The sequence below is a fragment of the Erythrolamprus reginae genome, chromosome 7, assembly GCF_031021105.1.
Source record: "Erythrolamprus reginae isolate rEryReg1 chromosome 7, rEryReg1.hap1, whole genome shotgun sequence".
In the NCBI taxonomy this organism is placed as follows: Eukaryota; Metazoa; Chordata; class Lepidosauria; order Squamata; family Dipsadidae; genus Erythrolamprus; species Erythrolamprus reginae.
In genome coordinates this window covers 60,795,706-60,813,528 of record NC_091956.1, presented here as the reverse complement: position 1 = coordinate 60,813,528, position 17,823 = coordinate 60,795,706, and positions in this window count along the sequence as shown.

Below are 17,823 nucleotides of genomic sequence, written 5' to 3'. Positions count from 1 at the left end.
TACAGCCAAGAATTCCTTGATTTCTTTCGTGCTGAAGTAAAAGACAATAACTCACCTTTATTGCAATGAGGATCTGCATAGTATTTAAGTGAAGAATTGCTTTCCTAACCCTTCTAGCAGTGACAAAGTCCAGGTGGACTTGAATAGCCATCTCAGTGTCAAGATGGGAGACAGACTTCCTCAGTTTCACAATTGATCTGTTGATAAATGGGAAAATATCAGAGATTGAGCTATTAAAGTGAGTGAAAGTTTAATAAAATAGCCTTCAGAGTTTTAAGGAAGTCTCATTAGTATTCTGAGTCATTAAATATGAATAAACATGTAACTATAAATGTCTCAATATTTTCAAGAAAAAGGAAAAGCTAGCAGTTATAATGAACTAAACTTGAAGGTTTTTTTCTCTATACTAGTTATCCCATGACAATTATTGAAAATTTACACTGATTTTTTTCTACTTGCTCTCTATTCCCTAATGTAACCAAAAGAAAATTTGCAAAATATGCAGATTTTATATGAAAATAACTTCATAATTTTTTTAAAGAATTTACCAGTAAAAAACAGGATTTGGTATATTTCACCAATTTTTCACAAAGAATTTCCATAGAGAAGATCACAGTAAAAGAGGTCCACAGTCAAAAGTGGACCATCAAAAGATCGATTTTAAAGAAATAACTTCCATTACTTTTAAATCATACTAGTTAAAGTGATTCTGCAAAACTTGAGGAATGTGGAGTGGAAAAAATGAAAACAAATTTTGTAAATTAAGTGCAGTGAAGCAAATCCTCCCCTACAATGTTTTTAGTAGATTGGAAATAAGGATAATTTTGGAGCTGTCAGAAAATTAGAACAGAACAGAACAGAATAGAATACTTTATTAGGCAAGAATGATTGGACACACAAGGAATTTGTCCTTTACATGTTGTCTTTTACATTCACCAAGAATCATAGGTTACAACACTTAATGATAATTATCGATTACTAATAAGAAATCAAATCATACTAGGAAACAACAGAACAATATAAATGGTAAAAATACAAGCAACGTGGTTATAGTCATGAGTGGGAGGAGATAGATAATCCTAAAATGCAACACTTAGTGATATATTAAAATGAATTAATATATTCAATTAACAAATTATTAAAATATTTAATTAACAATTTAATATATTAAAGTAAATTAAAGTAAACTAATTGAAGTTAAGCTTTAAAATACTTAAATTTTTTAAAGTTCTCTGAACTCAATGGAAAATGATGCTGATGCCATTTATTTAATCATGCCCAATTCTTGATGATTCTATGGATCAGTTCTCTCTCAATTTTATGGTCTTGTATAGTTTCTTTCAGTTGTTTAATGCTTTGAATGGTATCAGTTTTAATGTATCTAGCCTGTTGTGATTCAGCCTGAGGCTCCTCAGGGACCGGCTGCGTCTCTGCTGGATCCAGGCCCGGAGGAGGAGGACAGTGAACAGGAGGGGGAGGACCAGGCAGACGGGGGAGAGGAAAGTCAGGAAGAGAATGAGGGGGAGCAGCCTGAGAGCCTCAGGGGGGCCTCTCCCCAGCCAGTAGCCTGGCCTCATTGGATGAGGAAGCACAGCTATAATTGACATGAGACAGTGATGTGCAGCTCAGAGACGAGACCAATTAGAAAGGTATTGGCATCACTGAATTGGCAACAGCTGGGTTTGGGTGTGGTTCTCCTCAGCAGGGTTTAAAAGGCAGGCAAGCCCTTTCAGCCATGTGGAGCGTTATCTGTGACCCTGCTTTGCTTCTCGGCATCTCTGATCTTGGCTTGTGGCCTAGAAGACTGGAAGACTTGGGGGAGGCGTATGTTTGTTATCTCCAGCGTTGTGTTTGACAGCAAGAATCCTGTTTTACTTCATGGCCTTCGTGAAACATCTTTGAAGTTTCAGCGTGTTCCTGTTTGTAAGGACATTTTCTGTTACCTGTGTTTGCTTTGAATTCTATAAACTGCCTTTGATTTTTACCAGTGTGTCTGGCTTCTCTTTTTGGGTTGGTGTTTGCTCCTGGAGGGACCCAGACAGAGCATAGCCCCTATATTTTTATATAATTTCCTTTTACTGCTGACCATTCCAGTCAGATTTTCAGTCACTTATAAAAGTACTTGTTGTCTTATCTTGATCAAATTGGTCAATTATCACAAGTTCTGGCATCTTCAATTCCATTCCTCCATTGTGGGTATTACAATGGTTTTTTTTTCCATTTGGGGCATATTTTTAAATTTATTTATCAAATGTATGTGTCATGGAAAATATAATTGTTTCATTGCATTACCATATACAAAAACAGTCTTCCATAAGCCTTACCTAATTGGCTATCCATAGGTCCCAAATTATTCACTATTCTAAAAAGTGATTTTATAAATTCTGTTTTAATTTAATTTAAATTTATAGATAGCGACACTGAATTTAATATAATATTTTTAAGTGCTCACTTTTCTTTTCTTTTTTACCCTTTTATGTTTTTTTTAATGAAATCTTATTTCTTTACAATATAAAAACAGTGGAAAAAGTAGCATACTATCCATAAAATTTATGCAGGTAAAGAGTAAAAAAAAATACCAAACAAAGTATTTGAAAATGCCAAGAAAAACAAGTAATGTAGACCTTCCAGAACAGCTGTTGGCAATCTCTTTTCTATGGAATTTGAACAACTATAATGGTTTTGGTCAATTTCCAAAATGATCAAGTTCCTCACTACTATATATCAAGTCCATCTACCACAAAACCCAGCTCTTCCCTTGGAAGGAAAATACATACGGAAGAGGGTTTGTCGGAGCTTGTTTGGTTTTAAAAGTAAGAGGCCCTATTAGTGGCCTCTTGAATGTATAATATCTATGGCCAGAATTCAAATGCATAACTTTAGGAGATGGTTTTGTTTGCTGACTGTACAGTTTCAGATATGTCTTCCTGTGGAACTTTGGCAGAAAAAGAAGTAAACATTTATCAATTAAGAAAAGAAAGTCCAATTTTGCCATTTTCCACATCTTTAGACAGGGATGAGTACTTGCTTTGGAATGGCATGTTAGAGACCACATTCCAAAACTAGGTAGGGCCAGTACACGTGAGCCTTAGGATAGGTGATTGAAAATTTCCTCCTTTTGATAAAGATTGCGATTCTAAGGCGGGATTTTGCAAGGAATTGGAGGGGGGTGTTTCTTGGATTTTATTCAAAGATTTGAACATATGTTCCTGCTGTTTGTTTTTAGAATTCCTAGTTTTTAAAAAATGGTGATGATAGGGAAGACTAACAACATAGCATGTTTTTAGAAAAATAATGATATGCTAGAGAGATAAATAGACATGGGAACATTTCCAATTTGCTTAGTTAACAGGGTCTAAAATTGTTCTTATCAATTAACAGCAATTTACTCCTGTTGGACTTTCTTCCAAATATTTTGTCAATTTTAAAATCACATTGGTATCTCTGAACTTGTCCAATAGTCATGATCAGTCCATCTCCATATATAGAGATACAGTATAAAATCATTATGTATTTTTGTATGTGTGTAACATGTGCATGGGTACGTTTACACAAACAGCTCCCCCCCAGACACATTTTATTTACAAATAAAAACAGCATAATGTAAGGAAATATCCTCTAAAAAAAATTAACATAGTTTTCAAGAGGGGGAGAAAAGGATACTTGAATGCCAGAAACTGAATTCTGCCCAAAACATTTTTCAAAGCACTTAAAAAGCCTGAAGGTTGGGCTAGGTACACAGTGATTTTCACCTGCTTCCAAATGTTTGTTCTTAATAAATACCAAAATTGAACTGAACCCTTCTAAGTGTAACACACATACACAAAAGAGGGAGGGGAAGCGAGGGGAAGATACTTTGTGATTTTAAAATCTTGTTATGTTTCTGTTCTGATGTTCTTTAATATATATCAATTGCCTACTTTTTCCCATTAATATTGTTTAACACATACATATATACCCAGCAACAGTTGCTGCCCTAGAGGGCAGGTTGATTGGCTCCACTAACTATGTGAATTTCAAACAACATCCTTCCTGGTCACGCAATACTCTCATAACTTGGGTGCTATTTCTGGAAAGTCTCTTTACTCCTATGTGAATTCTCATAATATAGAACTGATAGCCATACAACTTACAAATAATTAAAACTTAAATCTGCTTATGCACAGTACAGTATTTCAGATTATGCTTTAGACAACAAATATATAGTTACTGCGTTCAAAGAATTTCATCCTATGATAATTACAAATGTATGTAGAACAAGGATCCCCAAACTTTGCATCTTTAAGACTTTAAGACTCCCGGAATTTTTCAGGTAGCTATGCTGGAGTTGAAGTCCACAAATCTTAAAGTTGTCAAGTTTGAAGACCACTGATATAGAAGATGCTTAAACACTCCCGGTCAAATTGGATGTTTCAATAAAGCCATAAATGAATAAAAGATGATTCCACTGGTACAAATAAGCACAACAACTTTCTGTGTAAAGAAATTTATATTTAGTTTTGTGAACGTTTTTATAGTAACGTTACAAAATAGTAACTTTGAAAATTAACTCTTTCAGTCACTCCCCAAGATGCTTTTTCAAGAGGACTTTCTCTTTGAAGACCTTTTGCTTCTCAAACAAGATACTTTTTAATCTCTGAAAGCAACAACGCCCCGATTGACTAAAAATCTCCATAGACGAGGGGTGACAAACTTATGGCTGCAGGCTGGATGTGTCAACTGCTGGCCATGCCCACCCCGTTTTAGCAAAGGAAAGAAAGTTGCGATACATCACATCATAACAACATGTCATCACTAGTTTGATCCCCCTGCATAGGCCTTTCAGTCACAATTTTATAATATGTTCTTTGATAGAAATTTGAACTCATGATTATTTCCGATAGTCATCTAAGGGTTTTTTCTATTGCTTTTTTATTTCATCCACCTTGGCCCCATCTCACTTTTCAGTACAGAAGTTTTGTAACTCAAAAACATCTCTTTGTTTACATTGCTTCTTTAAAGTTTTGACTAATATTCAACCCTGGAGGCTATGGAAACAATTTCAAACGATTTACCTTTATTTCTTGGGAATATTTAATAATTGTACTTATGTATGCTTCCTGTTGTCTTTGCTGAAGTATCCAAATTTCTTTTTCTGCTCATTTTATTTTTTACTCTTTATGCAATAGGGGGGAAAACTGCTAAAACTGGCTGAAACTCTACAGATCTGCAAGCCTGCAACTTTTGAATACTGCAAGGGATCTGCTCAAAGATTTAGTTGACACTGGACTATTTATCATCATGTGTACAATGCACTATTGCTTATACAACTTTCTGGAGAATTTTCCCAAGGAAACTTTTTCTCTGATCTTAATCAAAATTCCTGCCATATTTTTCCCCTACCCACCCCCCCACCCCCTGTTGTAAACACACCTGGAACAAAAAAAATGCTTACAAAATTATATAGTTATTTTTGATGTAATATCTATAAATATGATTTGGGGTGTTGAAAGAGAAAGTCATGCTTCTAAGACATTAGAACTAGATTTGTTCTTTCCCACTCTCCCAGGTCCCCCCACCTGTGTGTGTGTGTGTGTGTGTGTGTGTGTATTGTCTTGTGGGTTTTTCAGTCTCATAGCTGACAGATAATGTTATCTATGCAATGTCAACATCATCTAGGCTCTTACTCTCAGATGAGGAAGATGACCTGGCTTGTGTGACTGAGATCTGGCTGGGTCCCGAGGGAGGTGTTTCAGGTCTGGTACCAGCCATGACCCAGGGAAGCAGGGAAGGAGTGGCTATTATAGCCCAGAAGACCTTCAGCCCATGCAGGGTCTTTGCATCTGAGTTAGTCAGGTGTGAGTCCCCCCTTATGAAGTTGTATATAGGGGTTTAGGTGGGCTATGATGATAGGTATGGATTTATCTTCTTTTGTGTCACATTTTAGATATTTTTACCATCATTGCTAATATTACAAATCTTGTCACTTTATATTTCCTTCTTACACAGTAAAAGTGTGTAATTTGAACTATGAAACTGATTTCAGATTAAGACATTTATATTTTTGAGATACTTGTTAAGCAATACCTATTTTATAGTTGGAACCATGTAAATATGTACTTATTGGCTCTTTCATCTTAGCAAACTGACTGTATGCATGTAACTTGTTGCTTGTATCCTTATGATTTATATTAATATTTATTTATTTGTTTGTTTGTTTATTTGGATTTCTACGTCGCCCTTCTCTTCCATTCATCTCTCTTGATGAATGTATCTTGTCTTTTTCTGTACACTGAGACCAATTTCTTGAGTATCCAATCACACTTGGTCAATAAATTATTCTATTCTATTCTATTCTCGAGGCTCGACTACTGTAACGCTCTCTACATGGGGCTACCTTTGAAAAGTGTTCGGAAACTTCAGATCGTGCAGAATGCAGCTGCGAGAGCAATCATGGGCTTCCCTAAATATGCCCATGTCACACCAACATTCCGCAGTCTGCATTGGTTGCCAATCAGTTTCCGGTCACAATTCAAAGTGTTGGTTATGACCTATAAAGCCCTTCATGGCACCGGACCAGATTACCTCAGGGACCGCCTTCTGCTGCACGAATCCCAGCGACCAGTTAGGTCCCACAGAATGGGCCTTCTCCAGGTCCTGTCAACTAAACAATGTTGTTTGGTGGGACCCAGGGAAAGAGCCTTCTCTGTGGTGGCCCCGGCCCTCTGGAACCAACTCCACCCAGAGATTAGAATTGCCCCACCCTCCTTGCCTTTCGTAAGCTGCTTAAAACCCACCTCTGCCACCAGGCATGGGGGAATTGAGATACGCTTTCCCGCTTTACAATTTTATACATGATATGTCTGTATGTATGATTGGTTTTTATAATAATGGGTTTTTAACTGTTTTTAGTATTGGATTATTGTTATATGCTGTTTTATTATTGCTGTTAGCTGCCCCGAGTCTGCGGACAGGGGCGGCATACAAATCCAATAAATAAATAAATAAATAAATAAATAAATAAATATTCTATTCTATTCTATTCTATTTTAAACTCTTGCCTTATTAGATTGTTTAAATGAGCCTGCATCCAACAGCTCAATGAATTAATGTTCAATCAAAATATTTTATCTGAAGTGTGGAGAGTTGCTGTCTGAAAAAAAACAAATGAAGCCTGTTGGGATTTTCATTATAATGTGTTTGTATTAGATTGACAGTGGTGTTAATGCCAGTAATGTTTCTGAGCTGTGTTTAAGGAATGCCTTGGCAGTTAATTTCATGCCTGGAGCTTAAAGACCAAATAAAGAACACTAAAAGCATAAAATAGCAAGTGATATGTGACAGGATCTCCTGCTGAGTTTTAAATACCACATGCAACATGGGTTGGTGGCAGGATTTTAAAAAATCCCTTATGACATTTGGGGACAGGGTTTACAAAATTCTTTAACAATTAAAAAAGCAGTAATCAGTAAACATCTTAAGGACAAATTACTGGTGCTTTGTCAAATATCCAATTGTATCACAATGCAAAATAATTCTATGCAGTATATAGGTCAGACAAGTCAATCTCAGATTCACAACTATTTCCACATCAGCATTAAGTCCTAAGCATTAGAAAAATATCTACTTTCATATGCTTGTTGGTCTTTTGCAAAACCAATATGATCCTTGCAAGCAAGATTTAATATTCAACTTGTAATCTAACTGGACCATCAAGAATTCCTTATGCAGAATGAAACATAGAGACATCAGACATTATGTCTCAATTCATATACTGTATATTGAGTTCACAAAGTGGTGGAAAGGAAATGCTTGTGATAAAGGTTCAGTTCAGCAACAGTTCTAAATTGATTCTTTCCTTCCTGATGAAAACTTGCAACAGCCCTTTGGGCTCACTTCCGAATGCCAACTCAGCACCAATCGAAAAGAAGGCCAGACAGCTTTAGATAAGGCATGTCCTACAGCTATACTTTTTTCCCCCTATCAAGTTGTCTTTTTTCAGTAACCAGGAATGCTTTGGCCTGTCTTTTGTCAATTTGCTTGTGTTATGCATTGAGGTATAAACATGACACAGGAAAACTAAAATGAGAGACTGGTGAAGACTGCTTGCCCTAATCTTAACTGATATACTGGTGGAGGAAGGGAAGGGGGTGATATTCAAAGCATATTGGATTGCTCATATAATAAAAAAAAAATAAAACTGCAGAAATAGGATGCGTTCATTAAAAGTAAATGCATACAAGAAACAACATTTTTAGAAAACTGCAACAAAATTGGATGAAATATTGAGTATGTTGCGGTTAGCTCTGGCCCAGCTCCTGCCCCAAGGAATGTGGAGGCGGAGGTGGGGGAAACATCCACATGCCACAGGCCTGTATTGCTCCTGACAGAGTCTGCCAACGAATTATCCTCTGACGAAGGAAATGTGGGTGACATGGAAGAGGGGGGGTTTGGCAGACAACTCAGGAGGAGATCAATCATCTTTATCTTCGCTGGATTCAGATCAGGAATGTATGACAGACCCACGGATGCGTACAGTTATGCATAGGAGAGAACAACTTAAGAAATATTACAGGAGATAAGAGAGGCCACCTGTGTTTGGGTGGGGCTCCAGTAATTCTAGCTGCTGATAAAATAGCAGCATGCTGGCTTGGCCGTTGTGGAAGATTATCTGATCGTAGTTTGTCAAGGTGAATTGTTCTTTCCTGATTGTATTCAAGACTGTGTTTGGATTCCTGGATTCCTGGACTTTGGATTGTGAGTGTTTATCACTGTTTGGACAACAGTAGCTGTGACCCAATTTCACAGTTACTGAGTGAATAATTGGACTTCGTTCTTGTATTTTATTCCAACTGTGCCTTGTTGCTACAAGAAATCCCTTTGAAGTTTAAAAGGGAGTTTTTTTCTTCTCTTCTGTTGATAAAGAACATTTATTTGCCTTCTATCGTGTGTGTGTCTGCTTGGACTAATTAACCTGTAATTAAGGGCAGTTGGCACACTCTGGCAGAACAGAATACAGGAAAGTCAATTTGGTATAGTGATTTAAGCCCTAAGGCATTGACCTAGGAGACCATGAATTCTAGTCCACCTTAAACACAAACCCAATTTGGGTGACCCTGCTCCACTTTCTCTCTCAGCCATAGGAAGGAAGCAATGACAAATCAGTTCTGAAATCTTGCCAAGAAAACTGAAAGAACTAATCAAGGCAATCACCAAGAATCAACACTGATTCTTACATATTCCAAAATATGTATGTATGTGAATCAATCACCATTAGAAAAAGATTAAATCATCCATCCCTGTTAAGAAATCTGATCGTAAACAAGAAGGCCACTTTCTCAAAATGGATTAATGTCTAAAAGATAGTAAAGTCCAATTAGGGTGAAGTGGGATGCAAGTTAAATAAATACTTATACAGTATATTATTATTATTATTATTATTATTATTATTATTATTATTATTATTAATTAGATTTGTATGCCGCCCCTCTCCATAGACTCAGGGCAGCACACAGCAATAATAAAACAATGTACAATAGCAAATCTAATAACAAATCTAATATTTAAAAATATCTAAAAAACCCTTATTTAAAAACAAGATATACACACAAACATACCATACATAAAATATAAAGGCCAGGGGGAGACATCTCAATTCCACCATGCCTGACGGCAGAGGTGGGTTTTAAGTTTACGAAAGGCAAGGAGGGTGGGGCAATCCTAATCTCCGGTGGGAGCTGGTTCCAGAGGGTCGGGGCCACCACAGAGAAGGCTCTTCCCCTGGGTCCCGCCAGATGACATTATTTAGTCGACGGGACCTGAAGAAGGCCGACTCTGTGGGACCTAACTGGTTGCTGGGATTCGTGTGGCAGAAGACGGTCCCGGAGATATTCTGGTCCGATGCCATGAAGGGCTTTGAACACTTTGAATTGTGACCGGAAACTGATTGGCAACCAATGCAGACTGTGGAGTGTTGGTGTGACATGGGCATATTTGGGAAAGCCCATGATTGCTCTCGCAGCTGCATTCTGCACGATCTGAAGTTTCCGAACACTCTTCAAAGGTAGCCCCATGTAGAGAGCGTATAATTAAATAGGTATTTACAATTCAGTTTATATTTAAGAATATAACCCAGCAGCTACAAAATTAGTAATATGAATATGCAGTATTTCAAAAGAGTTTCAAATAAGATGCTTCAAAATATCAGGAATGAATAATAACACCTGTCAGCAACAAACAACATAAGATACCTACTTCTTGAAGTTCATTTATACCAGAGGTAGGCAAAGTTGGTTCTTATATGACTTGTGGACTTCACCTCCCAGAATTCCTGAGCCAATCATGCTAGGTCAGGAATTCTGGGAGTTGAAGTTCACATGTCATAGAAGAGCCAACTTTGCCTCCCCTTGATTTATACAATACAGGCCTAGAAATACTTTTGTTTTCATTTTTATATCACTTTCTCCTATGGTTCCTGTTTTACTTCTTTTACTGAAACAAGTAGATGGGAACTCTGTGTGTAAATATTTTAAAATTTACCGGTATTTTAAATATTGTGCCAACCCATTTCAGGATATTTTTTATTTATTTCTTTATTTGCACTCTGACTATATTATTTTTACAAATAAACTCAAAAAGGTGAACATATCCAACATACTGTACCTTCCTCCCCCTATTTTCCCCACAACAATGTGGGCTAAGAGATTAATACTGACCCAAAGTTATCCAGCTGGCTTTTGTGGCTAAGGCAGAACTTGAACTCATAGTCTCCCATTTTCTAACTTGGTGCTTTCACCGCTAGACCAAACTCACTCATTAGTCCAAGCTGCAACATGGTCTGGCAATAATTTACTGGAAATTACATGATCAATCTTTGCACAAAAGCATGTTATATCCTACAAGATAGGCTTAGAACAGGGGTGTCAAACTCAATTTCACTGAGGGCCAGATCAGGGTTAGGGTTAGGATTTACCTCAGGGGAGCAGGGTGGGCGTGACAAGTGTGGGCATGGAGAGTTTGATATCACTCATGTTCAGGGCTTCTCTGGCGGCCAGCAAAAAATGGGCTCCCAAGATCCAACAACAATCTGCTAGGGAGCTCAAATTTTCTCTGGTAGAGGCACCACGGGCCAGTCTTTTGCTATATCCCATGGGACAGATCTAAGCACCCTGTAGGCTAGATCTACCCCTGGGCCTTGAGTTTGACACCACTGGCATAGACACTTAAAACAATTCAAACTTGCTTTACTGTTTAAAACTACATTGTCCACAATAAGAACTCTTTTAGAGCTCCAACTAGCAGAGCATTCCATCAGCTAAATATGCCCATGTTACTCCAACACTCCGCAGTCTGCATTGGCTGCCGATCAGTTTCTGGTCACAATTCAAAGTGTTGGTTATGACCTATAAAGCCCTTCATGGCATCAGACCAGGATATCTGCGAGACCGCCTTCTGCCGCACGAATCCCAGCGACCGGTTAGGTCCCACAGAGTTGGCCTTCTCCTGGTCCCGTCGACTAAACAATGTCGTCTGGCAGGATCCAGGGGAAGAGCCTTCTGTGTGGTGGCTCCGACCCTCTGGAACAAGCTCCCCCCAGAGATCAGGATTGCCCCCACCCTCCTTGCCTTTCGTAAACTTCTTAAAACCCACCTCTGTCGTCAGGCATGGGGGAATTGAAACATCTCCCCCTTGCCCATGTAATTTTTGTGTATGATTCAATTGTGTGTTGTTTTTTATATATTGGGGTTTCTTTTTTTGGACTTTTTAATCTAAAACTGTAACCTAGATTTTTAAATATTAGATTTGTTACTATGTATTGTTCTTCACCATTGTTGTGAGCCACCCCGAGTCTGCAGAGAAGGGCGACATATAAATCCAATAAATCTAATCTAATCTACTTGTCTCACTTTTTTTCCTCTAATATAAAACTCAGCTTGTCAAAGTGATTGCATATTGACTCTTTTTTAATAGTTTAATCCCTTGCATACAAGTTATTGTGTGTATATGTGTGTGTGTATATATATTGTGTGTATATATATATGTCACATGTTGGTGGGTTTTTTGCTGAATTTAAAAATTAAGGGAGACTAGGATAGATCTATGAACCTGCAACTTTTGCCTTGTAAGGCAGAGAATTATCTTCTAGGCTACAGTATCCAATCCCTTCAGCTCTGTACCAGGGAAAGGTTACATATTTTTGTGTCAAATCACCCTGGTGCATTGAAGGAACATCACAGCTCCTTATTTGCCTCTCGGCCCAACTCAGGGCCATTTCCAAGACAGTTAATTTTATTGATAGCCGACAATTCTATCTGTATGTGTCACATGGTTTTGTTTTGTTTTTTGCTGAATTTGAAAATTAAGGGAGACTAGGATAGTTCTATTTCGGCCTTATTTTGGCCTCATCAGCTAGCCGTACCCTCACTGGGACTTGAACCTGCAACCTTTGCCTTGTAAGGCAGAGAATTAACCTCTAGGCTACAGTATCCAATCCCTTCAGCTCTGTACCAGGGAAGGGTTACATATTTTTGTGTCGAATCACCCTGGTATATTGAAGGAACATCACAGCTCCTTTCTTGCCTCTCGGCAAAAAATATATACCTATATATATATATATGTATATGTATCTGTATGTATATATCTTATTTATTTATTATTTATTTATTTATTATTTGGATTTGTATGCCGCCCCTCTCCGAAGACTCGGGGTGGCTCACAACAAGTGAAAAACAATCCAATACATAATCCAATTAATTAAAATATTAAAAGTTTTTAAAAAAAACCTATACTAGCATACACACACACAAGCATACCATGTATAAATTCAGCGGGCCCAGGGGGAGATGTTTAGTTTCCCCATGCCTGACGGCAAAGGTGGGTTTTGAGAAGTTTATGGAAGGCAGGAAGAGTAGGGGCAGTTCTGATCTCCGGGGGGAGTTGGTTCCAGAGAGTCGGTGCCGCCACAGAGAAGGCTCTCCCCCTGGGGCCCGCCAACCGACATTGTTTAGTTGACGGGACCCGGAGGAGGTCCACTCTGTGGGACCTAATCGGTCGCTGGGATTCGTGCGGCAGAAGGCGGTCTCGGAGATATTCTGGTCCGATGCCATGAAGGGCTTTAAAGGTCATAACCAACACTTTGAATTGTGACTGGAAACTGATCGGCAGCCAATGCAGACTGCGGAGAGATGGTGAAACATGGGCATACCTGGGTAAGCCCATGACTGCTCTCGCAGCTGCATTCTGCACGATCTGAAGTTTCCGAACACTTTTCAAAGGTAGCCCCATGTAGAGAGCATTACAGTAGTCGAACCTCGAGGTGATGAGGGCATGAGTGACTGTGAGCAATGAGTCCCGGTCCAGATAGTATCTTAAAGCACATTGATGCCATTGTTGTTTCTTCCAGTGACTGTATATTCCATTGTAGTTGCCATTAACCACTTGAGATTGCCTTTAAAGAGAGTGATACTGTATATGCAGAAATCGTGAACCAAATCCCTGTAAATGTACAGCTACATCCTTAATGCCCGTATTATAGGTAAAACAAGAAACCTGTTTAAATAAAAAAAACTTATGAGTAACTTATTGTTTTGAATGAGATACTATTTTTCTGTCTGCACAGTTTATAAATCATTGACAGTCCTGTTATGCAAGTAATTGCTGCTGTTTAATGTAGCCTGAATGTCAACTTGTTGGACACAATCTGTAATCTTTCCACAAGGCTCTGAAAAAGAAAAAGGAAAAATCAGTGGGATACTGTGACTATAATAAACATTTGGTCAATTCATAACATGCAAGACAGTCTTTACCTAAACATAACTAGGAATACAAGTTGAAATGTTAACACCTATTTCCAGTAGAAATAGAGTAATATGAAATTATGTTTATATAAAAAAATTGTATGGCTTCAATAAATGGAAACAGTAATTAATGACGTGGTGATAGAATAAACATTTATTTATGTTGTGGTTAGCTCTGGCCCAGCTCCTTCCCCAAGGACTGTGGATGTGGGGGAGACATCCACATGCTGCAGGCCTGTTTTGCCCCCGGTGGAATCTGCTGATAAAGGCTCCTCTGACCAAGAAGACATAAGTGACAGGGAGGAGGAGAGTGTGGCAGACAGCTCAGAAGGAGATCAATTATCTAGCTCCTCCTTGGATTCAAAACAAGAGTTAATGATACAGCCACGCATGTGGAGAGCGATGCATAGGCAACAACAACTGAGAGATTATTATCAAAGAAAATGAGGCCACCTGTGGTTGGGTGGGGCTGTGGTAATTATTGAGGCTGCTATAAAGAGCAGCTTGTGGGTTTGGCCATTGTGGAGGATTATCTGATCGTTGTGTTTCCTGCCTGCTTTGCTGCCTTTGACCTTTTGTGTGCTGATCCCCCCCCCCCTGCTTTGAACTAAACCAGAGCAAAGTGTGTTTCACTTTGTGACAGAAGAAGGACTGTGAATTGCCTCACAGCTTCAAGCTAAGTATCACACAACTGATAAGGGACTTGTACAAATTACCAGTTTGTTTGGAGATGAGTGCTCTTTGCTATACAAAAAGAGGGCTTAGTTTAAGTGAATTTTCATTATAAAGAACATTGTTTTGAATTTTCAAACGTGTGTGTGTCTGAAATTTGTACCTGTGAATTTTCGGGAGGAGTCTGCCAGAGAGCCTGACAGAACAATTTATATCCCTTATTTCTCCTTTTGTCTCAGATACCGTTTTGTCTAAAGAGTAAAAACAAATTGCACATAATTTTGTAATCTATGTGTTAACCTAATAAACAAGCTTCTCAAAGTGGCTTGCAGGGAGGGGATCTTGGAATCTTTTTTTTTTATATTCCTAGATGTCATTTATCAGAATGAAAGGAAGAAACTGACACCTCAGCGCAAGATGTTTAGAAAGACAAAATAATCCATGATGATTCAAATAATGCATTGGATATGATTAGAACTTTTCATGAATCTATTGAAATTAATATGAAATTTAGCCATTGGGGTTTAGTTACATGTATTTAAAATCAGGTCTTATTAGTAACCTGATCTGTCATCCATTTCAACTAAGATTGAAGACAATGATATTGCTGGATTCAGGTAATAGTTTATTAGATTTATAGTTATAGTTTATTAGATTTGTATGCCGCCCCTCTCCGAAGACTAATATTGACTAATATATTGACTAATATTGACTAATATTGCATCAAATAAAACAAATGTGATGGCTAATTAAAACATTTAATGCCTATATTGCATTTGCAAAAGGAACATTTACATTTAATGTTTTTACCTGTTCTACATAGGAAGGTTTAATAGAAATGGTTTAATTACTAGTAGAAAATATATAAGTGGATTGGAAGCACTTGGTAGTATTTAAAAACAGAATTTAAAATGTGCTCCTGGAAGACCAAACCCAGACCAGATGTTTTCAGAAAGATACATTTCTTATCTTTCAATATCATTCATTAGAACATATTAAGGGATGGAAGAAAGGCCACAAAACAACAAGGTTTGTGAGTTCCCAGAAGATTTGTTACAATTTCTAACCAAAGTGGTTCTGAGCTTTAATTTATGTAGACATTTTCCCTTGATATTGGCAGGAGAAAGCTATTTTTTTCCTCAACTAGTGGTAAATATTTTATAAATAGCAATGGTGAAAATCTCAAATTCCCAACAACTGGAAATCTTTTTTCTTCTCTTCTTGAAGCTAAAATTCCTTCAAGATGACATTAATATATCAACTAGACTTTACAGAATAAAGTATTAAAGAATGCTCAAGTGAGTCATAGAAAGATTTATGTTTGAGGCACCAAAAAGCTATCTTCCCAAGGCTTAAAACTTTTCTGTCAGCAACTTAAATTTTACTGTATCTTGATATTAAACCACATGGGACTTTCATATGCCATTGCAAATGCCAGTGTGCAGAAATTATCATGATTGCAAAAATGAGTTGCAAAAACTAAAAAATCGTAGCTTCAGTTTATGTAAATTAAATGTGGAAGTTCCATAGTACCCTTAAAAGAAGTCTCTTTTAACATAAAATAATAATTTAATAATTTGGAATTATTATTATTATTATTATTATTATTATTATTATTATTTATTAGATTTGTATGCCGCCCCTCTCCGTAGACTCGGGATGGCTCACAACAATAACAAAAACAATGTAAGAACAAATCTAATAATTTAAAAAACACTAAAAAACCCATTATTAAAAGCAAACATACACACAAACATACCATGTATAAACTGTATAGGCCCGGGGGAGATGTCTCAGTTCCCCCATGCCTGACGGCAGAGATGGGTCTTAAGAACTTTACGAAAGGCAAGGAGAGTGGGGGCAGTTCTAATCTCCGGAGGGAGCTGGTTCCAGAGGGTCGGGGCCGCCACAGAGAAGGCTCTTCTCCTGAGTCCCGCCAAACAACATTGTTTAGTCGACAGGACCCAGAGAAGGCCAACTCTGTGGGACCTAACCAGTCGCTGGGATAATAATAATAATAATAATAATAATAATAATAATAATAATAATAATTTAATAATTTAATAATTTAATAATTTAATAATTTAATAATTTAATAATTTAATAATTTAATAATTTAATAATTTAATAATTTAATAATTTAATAATTTAATAATTTAATAATTTAATAATTTAATAATTTAATAATTTAATAATTTAATAATTTAATAATTTAATAATTTAATAATTTAATAATTTAATAATTTAATAATTTAATAATTTAATAATTTAATAATTTAATAATTTAATAATTTAATAATTTAATAATTTAATAATTTAATAATTTAATAATTTAATAATTTAATAATTTAATAATTTAATAATTTAATAATTTAATAATTTAATAATTTAATAATTTAATAATTTAATAATTTAATAATTTAATAATTTAATAATTTAATAATTTAATAATTTAATAATTTAATAATTTAATAATTTAATAATTTAATAATTTAATAATTTAATAATTTAATAATTTAATAATTTAATAATTTAAAATAATAGTTTAGAATAATTTTAATATTTAATAAAGCTGGATCCACCTTCCTTTCTACCATCTCTTTCTCCCATGGGTCCAAAGTAACCTCCAAAAGGAATGCTAGGCATGAAAGAAGATATGATATGGATGGTTTGCTATCTGTTTTTATTAGTGAAGAAATGTTGCTGGTTTTGTTCTTCTTTTATAAATTGTTATACCATTACAATATTCATGAAAGAAAATGTATAAAAATATTTATTCCAAGTTATCTAACATATCTTTTTCAGAAGTTTAGTGTTTACCAACAAAAGCTCATCTGCCGTTCAGGACTAAATGCTTTCTATGCGCCTTACACTCTTATTGGGGAATGATTTGTATAAGGAAGTATTTCAGGTATCTCCTTTGTATTTTTTGCAATACTATACAAAGTTTTTCTTACTCACCTGAAGTTTTTAGGAGGTATACAACAGCTGCTTAATAGATTGTAACATTTTAGCTCCTAAATGTTTCAGAACAATCTAGTTTATCAGCCATAAAATATGCCTACATCTACAAGGCATATCCACCTAATTTTTGGAGTATTATCAGTCCCTAGAACAGGGATGGTGAACCTCTTCTCTGTCAGATGCCAAAAGTGTGTGTGTGCATGCTATCGTGCACATGCAAGTACCCCCGCCCATAATTTAATGCCTGGGAAGGGAGAAAAGGGACTTCCCCGCCCCTGAAGAGGCCCTCTGAAAGCCGGAAATGGCCCATTTCCTGACTTCCGGTGGGCTTCGTAAGCCTGTTCTTCACCCTCCGCAGGCTCCAGAGGCTTCTCCCACTCCACTAGAGGCCCTCTGAAGGCTGAAAAAGTCC